This window comes from Salmo salar, unplaced genomic scaffold (assembly GCF_905237065.1).
Source record: "Salmo salar unplaced genomic scaffold, Ssal_v3.1, whole genome shotgun sequence".
NCBI classification, from domain to species: domain Eukaryota; kingdom Metazoa; phylum Chordata; class Actinopteri; order Salmoniformes; family Salmonidae; genus Salmo; species Salmo salar.
In genome coordinates this window covers 23,252-47,496 of record NW_025550131.1, presented here as the reverse complement: position 1 = coordinate 47,496, position 24,245 = coordinate 23,252, and the positions used below count along the sequence as shown (strand labels likewise).

At 43.5% G+C, this 24,245-nt stretch overlaps 1 pseudogene; it reads left to right on the top strand.

The window, feature by feature from the left end:
- Positions 1–1,526: 1,526 nt before the first annotated feature.
- LOC106598652 (palmitoyltransferase ZDHHC11-like) lies at positions 1,527–20,553 on the top strand (annotated as a pseudogene).
- The last annotated feature ends 3,692 nt before the right edge of the window (positions 20,554–24,245 follow it).

The following is a 24,245-nucleotide window of genomic DNA, read 5'->3' as shown; positions in this document are numbered from 1 at the left end:
GACTGACCCTAGCCCCCAGACACATAAACTACTGCAGCATGAATACTGGAGGCTGAGACAGGAGGGGTCAGGAGACACTGGCCCCATCCGATGATACCCCCGGACAGGGCCAAACAGACCCTACTGTGTCAGTATCACTACTGTGTCATTCATTAGCTTTTCTTTCAAATGTTTTGGGCACTTCAGGGATTGATATGATACAGTGGAGTCTTATCTCGTACTTTTCAAGAGGGCAGATATCAGAGCGGTATAAAAGGGCTCCCGAGTGGCGCAGCGGTCTAAGGCAGTGCATCACTACAGACCCTGGTTCGATCCCGGGCTGTATCACAACTGGCCGTAATTCGGAAGTCCCATAGGGTGGTGCACAATTGGCCCAGTGTCGTCCGGCTTAGGAGAGGGTTTGGCCGGGTTAGGCCGTCTTTGTAAATAAGAATTTGTTTGTATCTAACTTGCCTAGTTCAATAAAGGTTAAAAACAAGCTCAGGGACCATATGTATCAACCATCTCAGCATAGGAGTGCTGATCTAGGATCAGACCCCCCCCATCCATGTAATCCTGTTCATTGTGAACTAAATGGCTAAACTGATCCTAAATCAGCAGTCTTTTACTCTGAGACACTTGCTATATAATAAGGCCCCAGGAGCCTACCAACTGTCCTCCTCTCATAAAGGATGTTATCACGCAGGTTGTATTGGTCCGGTGTGAAAAGGACTGGTCCCTGTGTTTACATGGCTGCCCACTGTTAGTGAGAAAAGGAACAAGCATGTTGGAGTGGAGTCTCTTACAGGCCACCCAAGAGCTATTGTTGCTAAGCTACATGTCCAACCCACCAGTTTTAGCTGGACTGTCTGTTCTATTTAAGGACAATTCTAGAATGGACTCTTGTATTAATGGAAAGGTAACACAGTTGCCATGCAATGTTCCATCTCTTCTCACAGCCACTATCTCTGTGGCTGAGAGGAAAGAGACTATTCAATGTTGAGTTCAAAACATCACACTGAAATGAATGTCAATGTTGTTAGTAGGTCTGTGCTGGTTTATGCCCATCAAGTTATGAAAAGGGTTCATTCAGACCATTAGGGACGGTGGGTAAGAAACAGGATACAAAGGAACAATATACACTATATATACAAAAGTATGTGGACACCTTTAAATTAGTATATTCTGCTATTTCAGCCAAACCCGTTGCTGACAGGTGTATAAAATAGAGCACACTGCCATGCAATCTCCATAGACAAACATTGGCAGTAGAATGGCCTTACTGAAGAGTTCAGTGACTTTCAACGTGGCACTGTCATAGGATGCCACCTTTCCAACAAGTAAGTTTGTCAAATTTCTGCCCTGCTAGAGCTTCCCAGGTCAACTGTAAGTGCTGTTATTGTAATATGGAAACGTCTAGGAGCAACAACGACTCAGCCGCGAAGTGGTAGGCCACACAAGCTCACAGAACGGGACCACCTAGTGCTGAAGCGTGTAGGGCATTAAAATGATCTGTCCTCGGTTACAACACTCACTACTGAGTTTCAAACTGCCCCTGGAAGCAACATCAGCACAAGAACTGTTCGTCAGGAGCATCATGAAATGGTTTTCCATGGCCGAGCAGCCGCACACAAGCCTGATATCACCAAGCGCAATGCCAAGCGTCGGCTGGAGTGGTGTAAAGCTCGCCACCATTGGACTTTGGAGCAGTGGAAATGCGTTCTCTTGAGTGATGAATCACGCTTCACCATCTGGCAGTCTGACAGATAAATCTGGGTTTGGCGGATGCCAGGAGAACCCTACCTGCCCCAATGCATAGTGCCAACTGTAAAGTTTGGTGGAGGAAGAATAATGGCCTGGGGCTGTTTTTCATGGTTCTGGCTAGGCCCCTTAGTTCCAGTGAAGGGAAATCTCAACCCCATCGAACACCTTTCGGATGAACTGGAACAGACTCCTACACATTCTTTAAAAGTGCACTATAAAGGGAACAGGGTTCCATTTAGGATGCAGACTTTAAAGCATGTGTAGGAGTCTGTTAAGAAAGCAGAAGTTTCACTGCCACAGTATTTCCTACCTGGTTTCAGTTCCTGTTGTTCTGTGGAGGCTATAAATTATGTAGCATAATAACTGTAAAGTAAATTACTCCTAAAGAAGCAAACCAGTCATGGGAAAGAATCTCCCTAATTATAGCTACATGAAGTTGAATGCAATGCCAAGGTTATAGGGCTAGAGTTCTAGGCTGCATATGTAGACATATATTTCATTTTTATAAAAAAAAAATAATGTTTTAGGTATGAAAAGTACTGAAAAAGTTGGTTGTGCAGTCAGCCTGGTAAATGTTAAAGGCATCCTTTCAGAGGGTGTTATATTAGCACCGCGTACGGAGCATGCGCGTTTCTCCAAGGCCAGTTTCCATAGCAGTGGTCGCACGGCGAGATAAGTTCTCCAACTTATGATGATTGACTGACACCCACCGTGCAAGTTCCTTTGATATGGATCTTACGTACGTTACATTTTATATAGCCTAGTAGCCTTCCTAAGTGTTGCCTGCTCAATTGATTCAGTGCGCTTTTGCGTTTTGGCAAGAGACTGTAGTTGAGACATAAGTCCGACTGATTGGGTGAACCAAACAATTATGGGCAATCAAGACGGTGAATTCTGCTTCTTAATTTGAGCAAATATTTATTTTTGTCATCACAGTGTGCTTTTCGTTATTGAACGCCATCCGACAAACGTAAGTAATTTTCTAATAATTCTGAATACACTTTACAGATGTAAAAAGGTCAACTTCAATAGAACATTTGATGTGTTTTGATATAATGTGTCTAATCAGTTTATGTATTTTATGTTTGCAGCTGTGCACGTTGGTGTTTTGGAAAATGTTTAGTTCTGATTGTGGTGTTGTTTGCTAGCGTTGTTGAGTGTGTGACTGACAGATGATGAAAACAAATCGCATTATGGAACATTCGCAGTTACAAACGTCCGGTTGGTGCATTTTGTTACGGCTTCTCTATAATAAAGCCATTTGCCTCACTATACATTTTCCTGTCTCGATTTATGTTTCAACTATTGTGGGAACTAGGGCTACATTATTTGCCTAGGAAAACAGTGTAGTCGGAGAAACCATCCGATTGGCAGGAGCTCAAATAAGAAGCCTGGGTCCTATTCATTAGTCCACACCGGGGCAAAACGTTTTACAACTGCAAACGAAAACGAGAGTTTCTTATAGGACAAGTCTAGACTAGTCTTTCCCAGTTTCAGTACATCTTCTTCCGTATGGCGCTTAATGAATACGCCACAGGGATTTATTACTGAATTTGCTAGGCAACCGAATTTCAACCCCTGTCAATGAACTCAGGAGGCACACAGGATCATACGCCCATGTCAAAGCGCTGGCTCAATGCCCATGTGTGCCAAAATTAAGATGATGACAATACGATTAGCTCTACAGCATCATCATTTTTCATACACTAACATTCTGACTATTGAATTTTGAGAATTAAGAGAATGGTCATTATGATTTTGACAGCTTAGTGGAGAAGGTAAGACGAGGAAGGGACAATTTTAAGTCAGAAAGAAATAACGATAGAAACATAGTGGCATAGGAGGAGTTTGTCCGCGTAAATGTCATAGAAAAAGTTCAGCTTTGATTGGGAAAGGTTAAAATGTGACTGGCTGACTGCTCAAAGCAATATCCTCCTTGTGAAACGAACTTCTGTTTTTAAAAACAGATAGTCCAAAGAAAAGGAAGTAAATTTGTTTTCATCTTAACCAAAACCGTCCAGAAGGGTTGGATATTATGACCACAGTTGCGTCCGTCCCAAACGGCACCCTGTTCTTTATATAGTGCACGACATTAGACTAGAGCGCTATGGGTCCTGGTCAGAAGTAGTGTAATATATAGGGAATCGGGTGCCATTTGGGACGTCAGCCCAGAGTGTTTAGATACAATGCTGAACCGCTATGGACACTGTGAGATAAGCTGTTGATACAGGATGGTTGTGGGGGATGGTAACGATGCCGTCATGCTACAACTCAACTCATTTCCCTGGCAAATGTAACCGCAGCCTACCAGTGTGGCATCATGCGTTCTAAAAGAGACACAAAACATCCCTTTCACTTTTGGTGTGATGATGGAAGGGGGCAAGTTGTACTTGGCCATTTGACACAAAAAATGAAGAACTTTGGATCCTAGTCATCATAGTCTATAACCAGGGTCCTAGTCATCATAGTCTATAACCAGGGTCCTAGTCATCATAGTCTATAACCAGGGTCCTAGTCATCATAGTCTAAAACCAGGGTGGTAGTCTATAACCAGGGTCCTAGTCATCATAGTCTATAACCAGGGTTGTAGACTATAACCAGGGTCCTAGTCATCATAGTCTAAAACCAGGGTGGTAGTCTATAACCAGGGTCCTAGTCATCATAGTCTATAACCAGGGTCCTAGTCATCATAGTCTAAAACCAGGGTGGTAGTCTATAACCAGGGTGCTAGTCATCATAGTCTATAACCAGGGTCCTAGTCATCATATTCTATAACCAGGGTCCTAGTCATCATAGACTATAACCAGGATCCTAAGTCATCATATTCTATAACCAGGATCCTAAGTCATCATATTCTATAACCAGGATCCTAGTCAGCATAGTCTATAACCAGGGTCCTGGTCATCATAGACTATAACCAGGGTGGTAGTCTATAACCAGGGTACTAGTCATCATAGTCTATAACCAGGGTTGTAGTCTATAACCAGGGTTGTAGTCTATAAACATTTAAACATTTAAAACATTTTAGTCATTTAGCAGACGCCTTATCCAGAGCGACTTACAGTAGTGAATGCATACATTTCAAACATTTTTCTCGGTACTGGTCCCCCAGGGTCCTAGTCATCATAGTCTATAACCAGGGTCCTAGTCATCATAGTCTATAACCAGGGTCCTAGTCATCATAGTCTATAACCAGGGTCCGAGTCATCATAGACTATAACCAGGGTACGAGTCATCATAGACTATAACCAGGGTACGAGTCATCATAGACTATAACCAGGGTCCTAGTCATCATAGTCTATAACCAGGGTCCTAGTCATCATAGTCTATAACCAGGGTCCTAGTCATCATAGTCTATAACCAGGGTGTTAGTCATCATAGTCTATAACCAGGGTGTTAGTCAGCATAGTCTATAACCAGGGTCCTAGTCAGCATAGTCTATAACCAGGGTCCTAGTCATCATAGTCTATAACCAGGGTTGTAGTCTATAACCAGGGTCCTAGTCATCATAGACTATAACCAGGATCCTAGTCATCATAGACTATAACCAGGGTCCTAGTCATCATAGACTATAACCAGGGTGCTAGTCATCATAGTCTATAACCAGGGTCCTAGTCATCATAGTCTATAACCAGGGTCCTAGTCATCATAGACTATAACCAGGGTCCTAGTCATCATAGACTATAACCAGGGTCCTAGTCATCATAGACTATAACCAGGGTCCTAGTCATCATAGACTATAACCAGGGTGATAGTCATCATAGTCTATAACCAGGGTCCTAGTCATCATAGACCATAACCAGGGTCCTAGTCATCATAGTCTATAACCAGATTCCTAGTCATCATAGTCTATAACCAGGGTCCTAGTCATCATAGACTATAACCAGGGTGCTAGTCATCATAGTCTATAACCAGGGTCCTAATCATCATAGTCTATAACCAGGGTCCTAGTCATCATAGTCTATAACCAGGGTCCTAGTCATCATAGTCTAAAACCAGGGTGGTAGTCTATAACCAGGGTCCTAGTCATCATAGTCTATAACCAGGGTCCTAGTCATCATAGTCTAAAACCAGGGTGGTAGTCTATAACCAGGGTACTAGTCATCATAGTCTATAACCAGGGTTGTAGTCTATAACCAGGGTCCTAGTCATCATAGTCTATAACCAGGGTCCTAGTCATCATATTCTATAACCAGGGTCCTAGTCATCATAGACTATAACCAGGATCCTAAGTCATCATATTCTATAACCAGGATCCTAAGTCATCATATTCTATAACCAGGGTCCTGGTCATCATAGACTATAACCAGGGTGGTAGTCTATAACCAGGGTACTAGTCATCATAGTCTATAACCAGGGTTGTAGTCTATAACCAGGGTCCTAGTCATCATAGTCTATAACCAGGGTCCTAGTCATCATAGTCTATAACCAGGGTCCTAGTCATCATAGTCTATAACCAGGGTGATAGTCATCATAGTCTATAACCAGGGTCCTAGTCAGCATAGTCTATAACCAGGGTCCTAGTCAGCATAGTCTATAACCAGGGTCCTAGTCATCATAGACTATAACCAGGGTCCTAGTCATCATAGTCTATAACCAGGGTCCTAGTCATCATAGACTATAACCAGGGTCCTAGTCATCATAGACTATAACCAGGGTCCTAGTCATCATAGACTATAACCAGGGTCCTAGTCATCATAGACTATAACCAGGGTGCTAGTCATCATAGTCTATAACCAGGGTCCTAGTCATCATAGACCATAACCAGGGTCCTAGTCATCATAGTCTATAACCAGATTCCTAGTCATCATAGTCTATAACCAGGGTCCTAGTCATCATAGACTATAACCAGGGTGATAGTCATCATAGTCTATAACCAGGGTCCTAGTCAGCATAGTCTATAACCAGGGTCCTAGTCATCATAGTCTATAACCAGGGTCCTAGTCATCATAGTCTATAACCAGGGTCCTAGTCATCATAGTCTAAAACCAGGGTGGTAGTCTATAACCAGGGTCCTAGTCATCATAGTCTATAACCAGGGTCCTAGTCATCATAGTCTAAAACCAGGGTGGTAGTCTATAACCAGGGTGCTAGTCATCATAGTCTATAACCAGGGTTGTAGTCTATAACCAGGGTCCTAGTTATCATAGTCTATAACCAGGGTCCTAGTCATCATATTCTATAACCAGGGTCCTAGTCATCATAGACTATAACCAGGATCCTAAGTCATCATATTCTATAACCAGGATCCTAAGTCATCATATTCTATAACCAGGATCCTAGTCAGCATAGTCTATAACCAGGGTCCTGGTCATCATAGACTATAACCAGGGTTGTAGTCTATAACCAGGGTTGTAGTCTATAAACATTTAAACATTTAAAACATTTTAGTCATTTAGCAGACGCTCTTATCCAGAGCGACTTACAGTAGTGAATGCATACATTTCAAACATTTTTTCTCGGTACTGGTCCCCCAGGGTCCTAGTCATCATAGTCTATAACCAGGGTCCTAGTCATCATAGTCTATAACCAGGGTCCTAGTCATCATAGTCTATAACCAGGGTCCTAGTCATCATAGTCTATAACCAGGGTCCTAGTCATCATAGACTATAACCAGGGTCCTAGTCATCATAGTCTATAACCAGGGTCCGAGTCATCATAGTCTATAACCAGGGTCCTAGTCATCATAGTCTATAACCAGGGTCCTAGTCATCATAGACTATAACCAGGGTCCTAGTCATCATAGACTATAACCAGGGTCCTAGTCATCATAGACTATAACCAGGGTCCTAGTCATCATAGACTATAACCAGGGTCCTAGTCATCATAGTCTATAACCAGGGTCCTAGTCATCATAGTCTATAACCAGGGTGATAGTCAGCATAGTCTATAACCAGGGTCCTAGTCAGCATAGTCTATAACCAGGGTACTAGTCATCATAGTCTATAACCAGGGTTGTAGTCTATAACCAGGGTCCTAGTCATCATAGACTATAACCAGGATCCTAGTCATCATAGACTATAACCAGGGTCCTAGTCATCATAGACTATAACCAGGGTGCTAGTCATCATAGTCTATAACCAGGGTCCTAGTCATCATAGTCTATAACCAGGGTCCTAGTCATCATAGACTATAACCAGGGTCCTAGTCATCATAGACTATAACCAGGGTCCTAGTCATCATAGACTATAACCAGGGTCCTAGTCATCATAGACTATAACCAGGGTGCTAGTCATCATAGTCTATAACCAGGGTCCTAGTCATCATAGACCATAACCAGGGTCCTAGTCATCATAGACCATAACCAGGGTCCTAGTCATCATAGTCTATAACCAGATTCCTAGTCATCATAGTCTATAACCAGGGTCCTAGTCATCATAGACTATAACCAGGGTGCTAGTCATCATAGTCTATAACCAGGGTCCTAATCATCATAGTCTATAACCAGGGTCCTAGTCATCATAGTCTATAACCAGGGTCCTAGTCATCATAGTCTAAAACCAGGGTGGTAGTCTATAACCAGGGTCCTAGTCATCATAGTCTATAACCAGGGTCCTAGTCATCATAGTCTAAAACCAGGGTGGTAGTCTATAACCAGGGTACTAGTCATCATAGTCTATAACCAGGGTTGTAGTCTATAACCAGGGTCCTAGTCATCATAGTCTATAACCAGGGTCCTAGTCATCATATTCTATAACCAGGGTCCTAGTCATCATAGACTATAACCAGGATCCTAAGTCATCATATTCTATAACCAGGATCCTAAGTCATCATATTCTATAACCAGTGTCCTGGTCATCATAGACTATAACCAGGGTGGTAGTCTATAACCAGGGTACTAGTCATCATAGTCTATAACCAGGGTTGTAGTCTATAACCAGGGTCCTAGTCATCATAGTCTATAACCAGGGTCCTAGTCATCATAGTCTATAACCAGGGTCCTAGTCATCATAGTCTATAACCAGGGTCCTAGTCATCATAGACTATAACCAGGGTCCTAGTCAGCATAGTCTATAACCAGGGTCCTAGTCATCATAGTCTATAACCAGGGTTGTAGTCTATAACCAGGGTCCTAGTCATCATAGTCTACAACCAGGGTCCTAGTCATCATAGTCTATAACCAGGGTCCTAGTCATCATAGACTATAACCAGGATCCTAGTCATCATAGTCTATAACCAGGGTGATAGTCATCATAGTCTATAACCAGGGTCCTAGTCAGCATAGTCTATAACCAGGGTCCTAGTCAGCATAGTCTATAACCAGGGTCCTAGTCAGCATAGTCTATAACCAGGGTCCTAGTCAGCATAGTCTATAACCAGGGTCCTAGTCAGCATAGTCTATAACCAGGGTTGTAGTCTATAACCAGGGTCCTAGTCATCATAGACTATAACCAGGATCCTAGTCATCATAGACTATAACCAGGGTCCTAGTCATCATAGTCTATAACCAGGGTCCTAGTCATCATAGTCTATAACCAGGGTCCTAGTCATCATAGACTATAACCAGGGTCCTAGTCATCATAGTCTATAACCAGGGTGCTAGTCATCATAGACTATAACCAGGGTGCTAGTCATCATAGTCTATAACCAGGGTCCTAGTCATCATAGTCTATAACCAGGGTCCTAGTCATCATAGTCTATAACCAGGGTGCTAGTCAGCATAGTCTATAACCAGGGTGATAGTCAGCATAGTCTATAACCAGGGTCCTAGTCATCATAGACTATAACCAGGATCCTAGTCAGCATAGTCTATAACCAGGGTGCTAGTCAGCATAGTCTATAACCAGGGTGATAGTCAGCATAGTCTATAACCAGGGTCCTAGTCATCATAGTCTATAACCAGGGTCCTAGTCATCATAGTCTATAACCAGGGTGCTAGTCAGCATAGTCTATAACCAGGGTGATAGTCATCATAGACTATAACCAGGGTACTAGTCATCATAGTCTATAACCAGGGTCCTAGTCACCATAGACTATAACTAGGGTTGTAGTCTATAACCAGGGTCCTAGTCATCATAGTCTATAACCAGGGTCCTAGTCATCATAGTCTATAACCAGGGTCCTAGTCAGCATAGTCTATAACCAGGGTGCTAGTCAGCATAGTCTATAACCAGGGTTGTAGTCTATAACCAGGGTCCTAGTCATCATAGTCTATAACCAGATTCCTAGTCATCATAGTCTATAACCAGGGTCCTAGTCATCATAGTCTACATCCAGAGAGGTTTTCCTGGCCAGGTATTGTGGTCAGGAGAAAGGCCTGGGCTCCGTCCCAAATGGCACACTAGTCTCTATATAGTGCACTACATTTGATCAGAGCACTATGTGTCCTGGTTTAAAGTAGTGCACTGAATAGGGTGCCATTTGGGACCTTGGTCCTATGTGTCGCTGTCTTCTGTGTTCCAGATGAGCTGTTTTGGGCGGGGGCTGAGGCGGACGGCCCCTGCACGCGGCAGCAGCAGGAATGAGCTGGTGACCCCCTCGACGGCATCTCTCTCCAGGGTTAACGGCTGGGCCTGTCCCCTCACTCCTTCCAGCTGGTGGGATGGACCATATACAGCTACATGGCTGTAGTTGGCTTTGGGATCTATATTCCACTACTACCTTCACCCTGGAGCCACATGGCCTACTCTGTAACCTTTACTCAAGGAGTCAAGGACTCTGGGTCGAAAGCCGAGGTTGAAAAGGTTTCAAGGGGGCCTGGGTCAAATACTTTCAAATACTTGAGCTGCACTCGATTGACTTTGCCTGGTACAAGTAGAACCATTTGATTTAGTTTTCCAGGTACAAGTAGAACCAATAGAATAGTACCAAAAGTCATTCTCAACTCAAATAAGTGTAAATATTTGACCAAGGTGTTCACGTCAGATGTTTTCTGTGAGATGTCTTGCTTGGTTTCAGTTCCTGAAATATTTCTGCTTTGAGTGAAGAGCAAGACCTATACATTGCATAGAAGGCTTTAATGTTGCCATGCGTCCCCAAATGGCACCCTATTCCCTACATAGTACACAACTTTTGACCTAAAGTAGTGCACTATATAGGGAATAGGGTGACATTTGGGATGTAAGCCACTGTCATCACAGCTCTTTTGTCTTGATTTGACTGCAGTATGATGTCAGCTGCACCTCTTGTTTAAAGGCTAGCAGGTTGATGGCAGAAACAGAAAGGGTTTATTTATTCAGACTTGGCACTACTACTCCTCCTCACATAGAGAAGCTTTTGTGTACCTCCATGGCTCTCCTAAATGCCCCGTTTCTTATGTGTGGCTCTTCCACACACAATGGAATCTTCTGTGAGAAGATCATGAATGAGTTGAAGGTTATATTATTCACTAGTATTATTCACTAGTATTATTCACTAGTATTATTCACTAGTATACCGTATAGTCATTTGAAGTCACTAAGGTCTGTGAAAATGACATCTGGAATGAGAGTGGACACTTCTTATGTCAAACATCGATACTGAATCAGATATTCAAGCTGGTTTGGATTCTACTATGGTTCATGGTGTGGTTATTTTATCAATTCTATCAATATTTCCCTTGTTAGACCCTTGACCATTCCACTATGCAGCTGACTGGTATAGCCTTCATTGTGCACCTGGTCACCCATCTAGCTGCCGTGTCTATAGACCCAGCAGAGGCAGGCGTCCGTGCCAAGAAGAGCTACTCCAACCCACTGCCTGTCTTCGACAAGAAGAAACAACCTCATGTTATCCACAACCTACACTGCTACCTGTGTAAAATCAATGTGTATGTATCTCACCCAAGTCTCTTTAAAAGAGCAATCTGGAAATGGTCAAATGTTTTCACTTTTAAAAGTGGCGGGCGGATATTTTGTTCCGGTTTGAATTCAGGATTTCCCCTTTAAAAGTATATATTTCTGACCTGTTGCATTATACTATACATTGAGATACAATTGTGTTTTTTTCTCATTGAGGAAATTGCAACAAGGTTGATGTGGTTTCTCTGTGTCTCTCTCTAGGGACCCGAAAGTGAAGCACTGTGGTGTGTGCAACAAGTGTATTGAAGACTTTGACCACCACTGTAAATGGCTGAATAACTGTGTGGGGGGTCAGAACTACTGGTAAGAGGAAGCATGGGAGGATGGCCCATTTCAGTCAACGTTGACTACTAAGAGTTTGAGGAAATATTGTTTTGAATATCATTCTTTTAAATGTAGTTTATTTCAGCCACTTTGCTTTAGCATCTGCTTTGCTTGTTCTTTGGGGTCTGGGCCGGGTAACTGGAAAGCACTTTGTGCCTCATATAAAAAGGACAAGGTTAAATCCAATACATTTGATTGAGATCAAAGCCACGTTTCTCTGTTTCTCCTCCTCAGGTACTTCTTTGTGACGGTGTTGTCTGCTACGCTGGGCGTCCTCGTGCTTCTCGTGGTCATCCTGTTCATCTTCATCCAGCATTATATGGACCCTGCCAGTCTCCGCACCGCACAACAGTTTGACAGTATGTTTTCTTCTCCTCACCGTACCATAGTTTTCCAGTGAGTTCATCACCTCACCACAGTTTACCAGTGAGTTCATCACCTCACCACAGTTTACCAGTGAGTTCATCACCTCACCACAGTTTACCAGTGAGTTCATCACCTCACCACAGTTTACCAGTGAGTTCATCCCCTCACCACAGTTTACCAGTGAGTTCATCCCCGCACCACAGTTTACCAGTGAGTTCATCACCTCACCACAGTTTACCAGTGAGTTCATCACCTCACCACAGTTTACCAGTGTGTTCATCACCTCACCACAGTTTACCAGTGAGTTCATCACCTCACCACAGTTTACCAGTGAGTTCATCACCTCACCACAGTTTACCAGTGAGTTCATCACCTCACCACAGTTTACCAGTGAGTTCATCACCTCACCACAGTTTACCAGTGAGTTCATCACCTCACCACAGTTTACCAGTGAGTTCATCACCTCACCACAGTTTACCAGTGAGTTCATCACCTCACCACAGTTTACCAGTGAGTTCATCACCTCACCACAGTTTACCAGAGTTCATCACCTCACCACAGTTTACCAGTGAGTTCATCACCTCACCACAGTTTACCAGTGAGTTCATCACCTCACCACAGTTTACCAGTGAGTTCATCACCTCACCACAGTTTACCAGTGAGTTCATCACCTCACCACAGTTTACCAGTGAGTTCATCACCTCACCACAGTTTACCAGTGAGTTCATCACCTCACCACAGTTTACCAGTGAGTTCATCACCTCACCACAGTTTACCAGTGAGTTCATCACCTCACCACAGTTTACCAGTGAGTTCATCACCTCACCACAGTTTACCAGTGAGTTCATCACCTCACCACAGTTTACCAGTGAGTTCATCACCTCACCACAGTTTACCAGTGAGTTCATCACCTCACTACAGTTTACCAGTGAGTTTATCTCCGCATCGCCCCACAGTTTACCAGTGAGTTTATCTCCGCATCGCCCCACAGTTTACCAGTGAGTTTATCTCCGCATCGCCCCACAGTTTACCAGTGAGTTTATCTCCGCATCGCCCCACAGTTTACCAGTGAGTTTATCTCCGCATCGCCCCACAGTTTACCAGTGAGTTTATCACCTCACCACAGTTTACCAGTGAGTTTATCACCTCACCACAGTTTACCAGTGAGTTTATCACCTCACCACAGTTTACCAGTGAGTTTATCACCTCACCACAGTTTACCAGTGAGTTTATCACCTCACCACAGTTTACCAGTGAGTTCATCACCGCACCACAGTTTACTAGTGAGTTCATCACCTCACCACAGTTTACCAGTGTGTTCATCACCTCACCACAGTTTACCAGTGAGTTCATCACCTCACCACAGTTTACCAGTGAGTTTATCTCCGCATCGCCCCACAGTTTACCAGTGAGTTCATCACCTCACCACAGTTTACCAGTGAGTTCATCACCGCACCACAGTTTACCAGTGAGTTCATCACCGCACCACAGTTTACCAGTGAGTTCATCACCGCACCACAGTTTACCAGTGAGTTCATCACCTCACCACAGTTTACCAGTGAGTTCATCACCGCACCACAGTTTACCAGTGAGTTCATCACCGCACCACAGTTTACCAGTGAGTTCATCACCTCAAAACAGTTTACCAGTGAGTTCATCACCTCACCACAGTTTACCAGTGTGTTCATCACCTCACCACAGTTTACCAGTGAGTTCATCACCTCACCACAGTTTACCAGTGAGTTCATCACCTCACCACAGTTTACCAGTGAGTTCATCACCTCACCACAGTTTACCAGTGAGTTCATCACCTCACCACAGTTTACCAGTGAGTCGTGGTCTTTGGTGGTGTTAGGTCAGCTTAACTAGACTAGATAGAGAGGAGGCAATGCAGACGACTGGGTTCAATATGAGGTCATCAGAGAAGTAATTGGATGATGATTTTGATCATCTATGTCAGGTATGGGCAAAAAAACGGCCCTTGTCTGTGTAGGTGTGTTGAGTAATGGGACGTGGCTGGTCTTCCTGTCTGTAGGTGTGATGAGTAACGGGACGTGGCTGGTCTTCCTGTCTGTAGGTGTGTTGAGTAACGGGACGTGGCTGGTCTTCCTGTCTGTAGGTGTGTTGAGTAACGGGACGTGGCTGGTCTTCCTGTCTGTAGGTGTGTTGAGTAACGGGACGTGGCTGGTCTTCCTGTCTGTAGGTCTGTTGAGTAACGGGACGTGGCTGGTCTTCCTGTCTGTAGGTGTGATGAGTAACGGGACGTGGCTGGTCTTCCTGTCTGTAGGTGTGATGAGTAACGGGACGTGGCTGGTCTTCCTGTCTGTAGGTGTGATGAGTAACGGGACGTGGCTGGTCTTCCTGTCTGTAGGTGTGATGAGTAACGGGACGTGGCTGGTCTTCCTGTCTGTAGGTGTGTTGAGTAACGGGACGTGGCTGGTCTTCCTGTCTGTAGGTGTGATGAGTAACGGGACGTGGCTGGTCTTCCTGTCTGTAGGTGTGTTGAGTAACGGGACGTGGCTGGTCTTCCTGTCTGTAGGTGTGATGAGTAACGGGACGTGGCTGGTCTTCCTGTCTGTAGGTGTGTTGAGTAACGGGACGTGGCTGGTCTTCCTGTCTGTAGGTGTGATGAGTAACGGGACGTGGCTGGTCTTCCTGTCTGTAGGTGTGATGAGTAACGGGACGTGGCTGGTCTTCCTGTCTGTAGGTGTGATGAGTAACGGGACGTGGCTGGTCTTCCTGTCTGTAGGTGTGATGAGTAACGGGACGTGGCTGGTCTTCCTGTCTGTAGGTGTGATGAGTAACGGGACGTGGCTGGTCTTCCTGTCTGTAGGTGTGATGAGTAACGGGACGTGGCTGGTCTTCCTGTCTGTAGGTGTGATGAGTAACGGGACGTGGCTGGGCTTCCTGTCTGTAGGTGTGTTGAGTAACGGGACGTGGCTGGTCTTCCTGTCTGTAGGTGTGTTGAGTAACGGGACGTTGCTGGTCTTCCTGTCTGTAGGTGTGATGAGTAACGGGACGTGGCTGGTCTTCCTGTCTGTAGGTGTGTTGAGTAACGGGACGTGGCTGGTCTTCCTGTCTGTAGGTGTGATGAGTAACGGGACGTGGCTGGTCTTCCTGTCTGTAGGTGTGATGAGTAACGGGATGTGGCTGGTCTTCCTGTCTGTAGGTGTGTTGAGTAACGGGACGTGGCTGGTCTTCCTGTCTGTAGGTGTGATGAGTAACGGGACGTGGCTGGTCTTCCTGTCTGTAGGTGTGATGAGTAACGGGACGTGGCTGGTCTTCCTGCCCCTGGTACCCATGGAGACAAGCTCAGGGAGTCTCCTGGTTGTAGCCTTCCTCACGGTCATGTTGGCTACTGGCTCTCTACTGCTGCTGGTTCACCTACTGGGCTTCCACATCTATCTCTGTGAGTTACAAACTGGTCCAGGGGCTGTATGTATCAAGTGTCTCAGAGTGAAAGTGCTGATCTAGGATATAAAAACATAAGTGTGTTCATTATGATCTGAAAAGCAAAACTGATCATTGATCAGCAGTTCTGTTCTGAGACTTTGTGAATACGGGCCCAGACCTGGGTAAAATATTGTACATATGTCAAAATACTTTTGAATACCTTCCATATACTAGATTTTAGCTTGATTTAGTACAATGGAACCGATGGAATAGTGTATGTGTATGTGAGTTGGCATGACAACACTTCATTATTCTCTCTGAGGATGTTTCTCTTGCAGCATTACAACAATACACAAGGTCATCACAACAAGACACTACATACTGCATGTCTTCCTTCCTTCATTCCTCTGGTCTCTGCAGTGTTAAACAGAATGAGCACGTATGACTACATTATAACAAGACGGCGTAAACAGGCCAGCCAGCAGGACATAGAGATGGGCTTTCCCCAGTCATCTGACAGCAACGGCAACGCAGGACAGGTCAGATCCTTGTTTCACTACTCCTCTCTGGCCTTGGTGATTAACCAACCAGGATTTCTGGAAGAACTTGGCATTTTGGGAAAGTTACTGGAATATTGCGACCCTAATTCCAATAGTTGCATGCAAACAATTTTTTTTCAATCCCACAGCTATGAGTTTGGTACAAGTGAGACTACACAATCATGTATTCTCAGGATTGATATGTTGATTTTATTGTTTTTTAGAATCATCTGCAAATGGAGCCCTCCATGGATTGTGATGCGTTGTTGTCAGACAGTGTCAGGTAGGTAATCCCACTAGGAAATCATGATACCGATGCATTTGGTTATCATGTACAGTGTTGCAAGACACAAGTACTGGAAGTTTTCCTGCTATGCAGCTGTGAAATTGTAGTCTTCCAAAGTGTAAAAGTTATCTCAAAGATAGACTTATAGAATAACACATTATTGTACTTATCTCAAAGATAGACTTATAGAATAACACATTATTGTACTTATCTCAAAGATAGACTTATAGAATAACACATTATTGTACTTATCTCAAAGATAGACTTATAGAATAACACATTATTGTACTTATCTCAAAGATAGACTTATAGAATAACACATTATTGTACTTATCTCAAAGATAGACTTATAGAATAACACATTATTGTACTTATCTCAAAGATAGACTTATAGAATAACACATTATTGTACTTATCTCAAAGATAGACTTATAGAATAACACATTATTGTACTTATCTCAAAGATGGACTTATAGAATAACACATTATTGTACTTATCTCAAAGATAGACTTATAGAATAACACATTATTGTACTTATCTCAAAGATAGACTTATAGAATAACACATTATTGTACTTATCTCAAAGATAGACTTATAGAATAACACATTATTGTACTTATCTCAAAGATAGACTTATAGAATAACACATTATTGTACTTATCTCAAAGATAGACTTGTAGAATAACACATTATTGTACTTATCTCAAAGATAGACTTATAGAATAACACATTATTGTACTTATCTCAAAGATGGACTTGTAGAATAACACATTATTGTACTTATCTCAAAGATAGACTTATAGAATAACACATTATTGTACTTATCTCAAAGATAGACTTGTAGAATCACATATTATGCATGGCACCTCCTTGTTTTTTTCTGTGGTAGCTGCAAGAATCAGGAAACAGGAACTATTTCAAGTCGACTTTCTGGATCTTTCTGTACTGAGGTCAGTTACCCTAACCAAATGAAAGGTTATCACTGAACTACTTTTGTCATCGTATTGTAAAATAATATTTAGGGTATTGTCTGTATGAAGGTCTTTTGTTTCAGAACTATCAGTTAGGAACATTTGCTAGAAAATATTGTTATAATAAAATAAGTCAATATGTTCTTGTTCTAGTTGGACAACTTCACTAAATCATCAGAAAAGGAAAATGGCTTTTACTATGGCACAGAGCTACCCACCCAGATTATACCAGGTGAGTTTACCCACCCAGATTATACCAGGTGAGTTTACCCACCCAGATCATACCAGGTGAGTTTACCCACCCAGATTATACCAGGTGAGTTTACCCACCCAGATTATACCAGGTGAGTTTACCCACCCAGATTATACCAGGTGAGTTTACCCACCCAGATTATACCAGGTGAGTTTACCCACCCAGATTATACCAGGTGAGTTTACCCACCCAGATTATACCAGGTGAGTTTACCCACCCAGATTATACCAGGTGAGTTTACCCACCCAGATGATACCAGGTGAGTTTACCCACCCAGATGATACCAGGTGAGTTTACCCACCCAGATGATACCAGGTGAGTTTACCCACCCAGATTATACCAGGTGAGTTTACCCACCCAGATTATACCAGGTGAGTTTACCCACCCAGATGATACCAGGTGAGTTTACCCACCCAGATGATACCAGGTGAGTTTACCCACCCAGATTATACCAGGTGAGTTTACCCACCCAGATTATACCAGGTGAGTTTACCCACCCAGATTATACCAGGTGAGTTTACCCACCCAGATTATACCAGGTGAGTTTACCCACCCAGATGATTCCAGGTGAGTTTACCCACCCAGATGATTCCAGGTGAGTTTACCCACCCAGATTATACCAGGTGAGTTTACCCACCCAGATTATACCAGGTGAGTTTACCCACCCAGATTATACCAGGTGAGTTTACCCACCCAGATGATACCAGGTGAGTTTACCCACCCAGATGATACCAGGTGAGTTTACCCACCCAGATGATACCAGGTGAGTTTACCCACCCAGATGATACCAGGTGAGTTTACCCACCCAGATGATACCAGGTGAGTTTACCCACCCAGATGATTCCGGTTGAGTTTACCCACCCAGATTATACCAGGTGAGTTTACACACCCAGATGATACCAGGTGTGTTTACCCACCCAGATGATACCAGGTGAGTTTACCCACCCAGATGATACCAGGTGAGTTTACCCACCCAGATGATACCAGGTGAGTTTACCCACCCAGATGATACCAGGTGAGTTTACCCACCCAGATGATACCAGGTCAGGTTACCCACCCAGATGATACCAGGTCAGGTTACCCACCCAGATGATACCAGGTGAGTGTACCCACCCAGATGATACCAGGTGAGTGTACCCACTCAGATTATACCAGGTGAGTGTACCCACCCAGATTATACCAGGTGAGTTTACCCACCCAGATTATACCAGGTGAGTGTACCCACTCAGATTATACCAGGTGAGTGTACCCACCCAGATTATACCAGGGGAGTTTATCCACCCAGATGATACCAGGTCAGGTTACCCACCCAGATGATACCAGGTGAGTGTACCCACCCAGATGATACCAGGTGAGTGTACCCACTCAGATTATACCAGGTGAGTGTACCCACCCAGATTATACCAGGTGAGTTTACCCACCCAGATTATACCAGGTGAGTGTACCCACTCAGATTATACCAGGTGAGTTTCTCCACCCAGATTATACCAGGGGAGTTTATCCACCCAGATTATACCAGGTTAGTATACCCACCCAGATTATACCTGGGGAGTTTACCCACCCAGAATATACCAGGGGAGTTTACCCACCCAGAATATACCCGGGGAGTATACCCACCCAGATTATACCCGGGGAGTATACCCACCCAGATTATACCCGGGGAGTTTACCCACCCAGATTATACCCGAGGAGTTTACCCACCCAGATTATACCAGGGGAGTTTACCCACCCAGATTATACCAGGGGAGTTTACCCACCCAGATTATACCAGGGGAGTTTACCCACCCAGATTATACCAGGGGAGTTTACCCACCCAGATTATACCAGGTGAGTTTGGGCAGACAATTTAAATTAAGACTGAACTTTTTTAAACGCCTACGCTGAATTTAGGTCTCTGGGTCTTTCCTATTTAACTAGAGCTGTGTCCCAAATGGCACCCTGTTCCCTATTTAGTTCACTACCTTTGACCAGCACCCAGTGAATATGGGTCCTGGTCAAAAGTAGTGCACTGCATAGGGAATAGGGCGCAATTTGGGACACAGCCCTAGGTGATTATCAGTGTAACTAATTCCAATCTGCTGGTTTTCCTCACTGACATGTTTTAAAATGTTCTGTCTGGAAGGTGAAGTGGTGATGGATGACCCCTTGGGCTGGAGGTTGGGTGGAGGTGGAGAGGGCCCCAGAGCAGGCCAGTGTGAGGGGGTCCCCTACACTGACAGAGCTCATCAGTAGCTGGTCTCTGATGCTCTACAGGTGGCCACACACAGTACCTGAGGAACTAAAGGCATTGACACGCCATAGCGAACGTCGTCCGTGTGCAGTACAGTAGATCACCTACTGGATGTTGACTAACTGTGGTCGATACAACATGTTAAATCTTTGGGAAATGAACAAAGAATGACTGTTGATGTTGTCTGGTCAGAAGCCATGGAATCGGCCACCGGAAGCAGTATTTACCCAGCACAGCACTGGGGAACAAATAGAATGTTCATGCTGGATTGAAGCTACCATGATGCCTCCAACGGACCTCCTGCTGTTGCCTATGACGATCACCACTTGGACCTGGAAATGGAACTTTGGATTCCGAGCTTCTAAAATGCATCATGGAATGTTATGGAATGTGCTAGTGAATAGAACACATTGGATGCAACCTGGATTCCTATGGAAGAGGACAGACAATGTGATTTCTCAAATCTTGACTGCGATGGGTGACATTTGCTTTTTAAAATAATTTACTATTTTAATAGGATATATACACTGAGTGATGGGAAGGACATTTATTTTGTAGCAATTTTATGTATTTTATCTGAGGATTTAAAGAATTGTTTTACTTGCTAATTTAGCCATTTCAGATCATAATGTTCTTGCCTGAATTGAATAATAAAATGTGTAAACATACCATACAAACTCTTGAATGAAATGTTCCATTCCCAAGCTAACCACACAGTGGCGCTACTGAGACTCATTGAACAACAATTGAACTACAATAAATGTCCTTAATTTATACCCTATGTATATCCAGGCAATGGAGTGGCAGAGCATTTGTCATTCCTAAGAAACATTTCTTGGAGCTGTACCTAAATTAGTGTCTTGGATAATCCATGAGTGCTGTACAGTGGTGGCTGGTCGCACTTTAAATGGGGAGGACACGGATCATAGTAATGGCTGGAACGGAATGAATGTATTTTGTTTGATACCATTCCGTTCACTCCATTCCAGCCATTATTATGAGGCGTCCTCCTCTCACCAGCCTCCTCTGGTGCTGTTTCACCACCAGCCTGCCTGGCCCCAGTGGACACTGTGTTATATAATCTCCAGTTCTACATGTTAAATCATTACCACTAGTTGTATAACCCTTTAAAGAGGTCTATGCCATGAGTGGACAAGATCAGAGAATTAAGCATAAATAGAAATCAAATTACCCACAGAGGTTAGATGGGGGCAGAGTAATACAATTACAGAGACTTTGAGACTTTGATTTTCAAGTCCCATGTGCATTCCAAGCAGAACTGTTGACGTTGAAGGAAGGAGAGGGTTCTGTCCCAATCTCTATCTTTTAGGGAATATCTTATTTCCCTAGAGAGGGATGCATCCCAAATGACACCCTATAAGCCCTGGTTAACAGTAGTGCACTAAAGGAATAGGGTGCCATTTGGGATGCAAATTGCCTCTACTGTATCTTTGAGGGAAATCTTGTTTCCCTAGAGAGAGAATCCCACAGGCCGTGTGTTGACCAGCCCACACAAGACATCCTGTACCCAGACTAGAGCCAGGGTGCATTTCCTGGAGAAAATATGTTTTTATTTTCTAATCTTTTTATATACATGCCATGGCCTTTGACCTTGGACCTTAGTGGTGTGCTACTGCTTTCTCACTCTGCCTGTACTGTCTCTTTATTGTGGAATACATTTCACTCAGAATATATATTCTGAAGTATTACATTATTGGATGTGGGTACAATTGATTGAATAGCAGCAGCTAATACAGATGAAAGTACAATTACCTCACTGGCTGGTCTAACCTTTGATACATGTTTTAGAAGCCCCCGAATACGCCATACTGCAAAAGAGCATGACAGAACCGAGATTCCCACGGAACGGAAAGAATTCACTTATCCTATTATGGATAAAACAAAACAACGTTCTCCATCACCTTCATGAGAATAGATTGATGTTTACACGAGTGGTAGGAGTGCGGCAGCCAATCAGTGGCCTGGATTTCTCCCCGCATTTCTTTCTGGGAGGCGAACAGCAGACAGGCATTTGAGATTCTATATAGCGGGAGAATATAGTGTTGGCAACGTTCTTTCAACCTCCAACATTCCTCGACGTGCAGTTATGATTTTGTGGAATTGACAACAAAGAACAGTGGATTGGAGAAGGATTGAGATATCAGGTAAATGTGTTATTTTACAAGAACAGCTATTGATGTTGACAGTTTGTTTTGGTGTGCGTTTATTTTGACACTGACACAGTCGGGTTCAATGCCTTTTTATAAATATCAAATTGATAGCTACAAATGTAAATGTATTTCAATATTTCATTTCACACTAAATGATGTTGTGCATTATATGCAGGAAGTCGCTTGATTGTCAAATATGCTTTCGTTTTTCCCTCATTTGAAAGCACTGGTCTTTTACGCCGTTTGGTTCTAGAATTATGCATTGCATAATGGTGTATCGTTTACTGAATTGTAGACGCTGTCAACAGTGTATACGCATATTCAATGTATTGCCAGGTATTGCGTTATGCACTGGCAAGTGGCAATAGAAGAGCGGCGACTGCAGCCTGTGCATGGTCACAATAACAATGGTCACGTGCCACTGTGGACTATTCCAGAGACCACTACTGGAGCATGAATCTCTGCACATTTGCAAGTTTATGTAACCAGTCTCGCGCATGAAATATGCCCATACTGCATTATAGAACTTCCATACTGTCAACTTAAACAAAACCATAGTATAGTCTATGTCGCTTGTTCTCCCGACATGTTACATGTGTTGTTGTTACCTTCTCCCTACTACCTCTGTCAAGAAGTCAAGGTCCGTAATGGCATAGGAGATCCTCTTGAAACTGTAGGACAGATCCTTTGTATCGAACCCTGCGCTGCCTTCTAATGCATGATTATTACATAATGTAGCCCGGACAGCCTAGAAGGGAAAATAGTTGCAGGAAGCCTTTTGAAATGATAATATTCTCATACATACAAACTACCATAAGGATGCATGAATCCCATTTACACACTTCTCTTCCTTGTGTATTCTGTTTCTATACTCTAGGCGTACGTCGATTTTATTGCGTCAAAGATTCTACCTATATGTTGTAACATGATGATGATGATGATATGGTAGTGTGGCTGATGATATGGTCATGTATGTTAATGGATATGACCGATGCTTGGCAGGCAGCACTACATGCGTTGGGCTTACATACAGTATCTAGTGTTTCACAGTCAGAGAGTTAAATGAGAGCATTTGCCAATCAGTCTTTGCTTTTGTCGGACTCAAGCAGTATATAAGTAAAGCACTACTGTAATTAAAACGTTGACCTAATTGCAAACGTAGGTCAGATTCTACAAATAAATGGCCCAGTATTTTGTTCATAGCACTTCTGCTTTACATGTGCGTTAGCCTTGTTTATCGCCATATGTTGTATTAGGTACACATGAGGAGAGAACGCAGTCACCCACTGACTATGCCCCAGATTTCTCTCTTGGCTCTAGGTTGCAGTGCACTCTGGTCCGAGAGCCACTGGATCCAGTCATAAACAATTACCCTCACGATGTAAATTAGTCATATTAAGGACAGGGTGGACTTATGAAAGGTTATGTTTTTGGTAAAAAGCCACATTATGAAAGTGAAAGTCTGCATGGTCAGTGAAAAAAGCCAAAGGGGTGGTCTAGTAGTCTAAGCTTTAAGCCGCCTCCTCTGGAACACATGTACGATGTACCGCTGTCAGCATGGGTTTGAATCCGGACGACTGCTCTTTAAGCCTGCTCTCTCCTACCTTTCACCACTTATCCAACATGAAAAAACTCCCCACTCTTTTCCCCACAAAGATGTAAAAAGGCCAGAGAAATTCAGCCCTTGTAGTCCTCTTAAATCATTCAGGTAATTGTTGGTGTCACTGATGATTAGTAATTAGAGGACGCTGTTTGTATCTTATCAGCCCGCAATATTTTTTAATGTTTTCGTTTTTTAAATGTTAAACTTTGCCTCCCCAGCCAGTGATATCAATGAAAAATGTGGTTACAGTTTCCACAATTGACTGGTGTGTACAGTAGTATGTCAAAGGGAGCCCACTTTGTTCTGCATTCCTGTTGAAGTTCAACACCTTCCACTCAGTGCTGTCGGATGAACAGCGCTGCACATCCCAAATGGCACCCTATTCCCTATATAGTGCACTACTTTTGACCAGAGCCCATGTAGTGTACTGCATAGGGAATAAGGTAGCATTAGAGCCACAGCCCAGGCCTCTCTCCATGACAGACAGGACCACTGCTGCTCTCATTGGGATCATTCAGCCAATGGGGTTGAATAAGGATCCTCTCCTTGTATCTTAATATGGCTTGTTGTTATGACCTCAATAACA